Genomic DNA, 4,198 nt, shown 5'->3' on the forward strand with positions numbered 1-4,198 from the left:
GCTTTTCCAATCCAACACTGCTCGGACCTTGGCGCTGTCCATGGCGAGCCCTTTATCAGACAACTTGTAGCCCAGGAAATCCACCTCCGTCACGTCGAATTGGCACTTCTCCAGCTTGGCGTAAAGCCTATGTTGCTGTAGCCTGCTCAGCACTTCCTTGACGTGTCTGTCATGCTCCTGCTGCGATTCCGAAAAGATCAGGATGTCATCCAAGAAACAGACGCACGTCTTGTAGAGGAGCCCCGCCAACACGTGATGCATGAAAGCTTGAAAAACGTGGGAGCCATTTTGCAATCCAAAAGGCATAACTCTATATTCGTAGGTGCCCAGGGGCGTGAACATGGCTGTCTTCCACTCATCTCCCTCCCGCATGCGAATGAGGTTGTATGCCCCTCGCAGGTCCAACTTGGTGAACACTCTGCCCTTCCGTACCTTTGCGAGGAGGTCGTCGATTCGGGGCATGGGGAAGTCCGATGGCTTGGTCACACTGTTCAAGATGCGAAAGTCCACTACAAGTCTTTTTTGGGGCGTGTCCCGCTTCTTAACAAAGAATACCGGACTGCCCCCCGCTGCCTTGGACTCTCGGATGAAACCGCGCTCCAAATTATGATCTATGAACTCTTTGAGTTCCTGCAGTTCGTCCTCAGACATGGAATACAGCTTCCCTTTGGGCAGCGCCGCCCCCGGCAGCAGGTCAATTTTGCAGTCATATGGTCTGTGGGGGGGTAGCCTGTCTGCCTCCTTCTCGCAGAAAACCTCCAAAAATTCTGCGTACTTGTGGGGAACCGCTTGCAGCGTGCCTAGCTGCAGCTGTGACTCCTCTTCCCCTCCTTCCTGCCTGGGCATGATGCAGTGTTCAGCGCAAAAGGAAGAGCCGAAGGTCAGCTGCCTCTGGTACCAAGCCAGCGTCGGGCTGTGCTTGTCCAGCCAACTCATGCCCAATACAATGGGCGTGTCCGATAGTTGAGTGACATTGAAGCTGATGATTTCCCTGTGATTCCCAAGTCGCATCACCATTGGTGGCGTCTGCTTCACCACTTGCCCCCCTAGCAGCTCCCTGCCATCCACCGTGACAACCTGCAGGGGCAGCGTGGCAGGCAGCAACTGTATAGCGTGCCGGTCGACAAAGTCCTGCCCTATAAAGTCCGCATTGCTTCCGGAGTCAATGGTGATTGGCACGTCCATGGTGATTCCATTGGGCAGCTGGAGCGACGCGGTGAGCCTCACTACCGGTTTGGGCGGGAGGGGGTCCATGGGCTGTAAAATCTCTGGGGACTGCTTCACTGACACGTCTGGCTGGGCCCCAGTGCCTCTTCCTCCAACCAGACTCCGTCGTTTCCCTGCTGTGGTTGTCCTTGCTGCGTTGCTGCAGTTACCATTGCTGAGGCTGCAGTGTGCTTGTGGAGCCTCTGGGGACACTCTTTCGCCATATGCTGTGGATCATCGCAGATGTAACACTTCCTGTTCCCTCTAGGAGGCTTCGCTTTCACTGCTGCCGGTGCTAGGGCTCTGGCTGCTGACTGAGCCCTTGCACCTCCAACCTCCATAGGTTCCGCTCCTCCTCCTGGCGGAGGCGTGGATTGCGCACGCGCTGCTTCTCTGGGAAGGAAGGAGGAGCCCCTGGCTGGTTCGCGCCCTCCACGCCCTTCGTCCCTGCTCCACGGACGTCCTTCCAGCCGCACCCCCACCGCCAGCGCCCTCTGAACGATCTCCTGCGTGGTCCGGGGTCTCTCCTCCCTCGCAATTTCATCTTTAACCGAGCCGTGCAATCCCTCCCAAAACAGGTCTCTTACAGGAGCCGAATCTCTGTCCCATTCCAGGGCACTGACCAAAGCGAAAAAGCGGGCATGGTACTGCCTTACGCTGGCCCTCCCTTGCTTCAGTCCATGTATCTGCTGCCGAGCAAGATCCACGTCAATGCTTGATAAAAAGCACCCATCCATCGCTTTAATAAAGGCATCCGCATTCTGGAGCGCCGGATCCTTATCTCTCCACAAATTGCGCAGCCATGCTTTAGCATCTCCATGCAAATGGGACATGATGAATCCCACCTTCTCTTGCTCATCTCTAAAGTCTTTGTTCAGCAGTTGCAGTGCACACATTACATCTGCTCTAAAGTTGGGGTACTGTTGCAAATTCCCATCGAAGTGAGAGACCAGACCGCCTGTTCGTCTCCCCAACCCAATCCCCTCCGGTTTGGGTGTCAGTTGCCCTTGCTTCGTAAGCACTTCCAACCTGACCTGGAGATCCCTGTAGGCGGCAGCTGCGTCCTCCTCTCTCTTCCTGGATGCAAGAGCCTCGGCATTCAGTCGTGTCACTGCTTCTCTGAGTTCCGCTATCTGCTGTTCGGCCGTCATGTTGTCTGCCGTTCGTGAGCTCGCTAGTAGGCACCCGCTTTCTCTCCTCTCCGCGAGGACGTAGATGCCCACAATTCAGGGATGGAGCTTACTGTCAGAGCTGCTTCCAGATCCTAGCTCACAGAGGATCACGCTAGCCAGCGATCATTAAATAAAAGTCTTTATTGAGTTACAGTTTCCATTCTCAAGCTGCTGCGTGCAACTCTACGTCTCATGGTTAGATCGGCGAAGCTCCATCTGAGTCTCCGCCCCTTGTACACCAACTTAATATCCTAGCCTTGCTCCACCTTTTCCGCCTGACTGTTCTTCTCTGGGTCCCTCTGCCCCCCGGGGTCTCTACCTTCCGGGATTCCTCTGACGCTGACCCCCCTGACTCTTCTCCCTCCTTTCGGCGGGCTTTAGGACCTGGCTCCCTTTCCGGGCTGCCTACTGCGCCACCTTCCTGTGCATTTGAACTTGGCGCGCGCGCCCAACCTTCCACCTTCCGTCTGACCGTTTCTTCGCTCCCCGATGGAGGTGTGGCCACTCCTGACTCGTGCCCTCCCCCCTGTTGTGAGCTGCCAGCGCTTGATCCCTGGCGCCCTTCCTCTTCCCTGCTCTCTGGCGGTGACGCTGGTCCTGATTTCCAACTGCTCCCCTCTGAGTCCCCTCTGGCTCTATCTTCCTGGGGTGTCCCCCTAGACTCCCCCCTTGCCCTGGCCACTGGTGCTCCTTTCTGTGAATCTTCTGATTCACTGGAAAGACTCGGAGATCTCGGGTCGTCGTCATCGCTCATCTTTTCTTCTGCCTCCTCTCCCTCGCTCTCTGTTTCCTCCCTTGCCCTTGCCTCTGCTCCTGAACCCCTGACAACATCTCACTCTTGCTTTCAAGTGGATGCAAAGCAGCTGCCCAGTCTGTTCCAGAAAGCCCTTCTTATGTATGAATAAACTCGTCTGAGTATTTTTAACTGTCTAAGCTGTTTGGAGTTTTTGCGCCTTTTTGCTGGGAGGCCACAGGCACCATAGTTTCCTCACAAGCTCCCTCCAAGTATGCCAAGTAATCAGAAGCTACAGCTTCCTACCAGACAAGCCTACACAAACACTTCTTATAGTTTTCCTCCACTGTGAGTTCTTTGATGGTAAGTAAGGCTGGCCCTCTGACTGAAGCTCTTTCCGCACTCTTGGCACTGAAACAGTTTCTCCCCACTGTGAATTCTTTGGTGGGTTGTGAGGTTGGCCCTCTCACAGAAGCTCTTTCCGCACTCTTGGCACTGAAATGGTTTCTCTCCACTATGAATTCTTTGATGGATCGTGAGACATCTGCTTTGACTGAAGCTCTTTCCACATTCCAAACACTGATAGGGTTTCTCCCCTGTATGAATTCTTTGATGGACTGTGAGATTGAAGTTCTGACTGAAGCTCTTTCCGCACTCCAAGCAATGGTAAGGTTTCTCCCTTGTATGAAGTTTTTGATGGACCATGAGACTGCCCCTCCTACTAAAACTCTTTCCACATTCTGAGCACAGATGAGGTTTCTCCCCTGTATGAATTTTTGTATGAGAAGTGAGGTGGTCACTTTTATTGAAGCTCTTTCCACATTCCAAGCACTTATAAGGTTTTTCCCCTGAATGAAGATCTTCTACTCAGGCCTGGTGTTAACTGTTTTTTTAACTGCCATAATCAAAATCTCACTCGCCCTTTTCCAGCAACCCCTTATCAGTTTCTCAAGGCCACAGAATAACTCTTTCCTAAGAGATCCTGTTTCCTGTACTTTTCCAGCCCTCTCTCTTCCATCCAGCCTGATACCCAGAACACATAAGCTGTTTAACATAAAATCCAATTTCTCAAATTAAGATTCGAATT

Source organism: Podarcis pityusensis (genome assembly GCF_964106645.2).
Source record: "Podarcis pityusensis genome assembly, contig: HAP1_SCAFFOLD_162, whole genome shotgun sequence".
NCBI lineage: Eukaryota > Metazoa > Chordata > Lepidosauria > Squamata > Lacertidae > Podarcis > Podarcis pityusensis.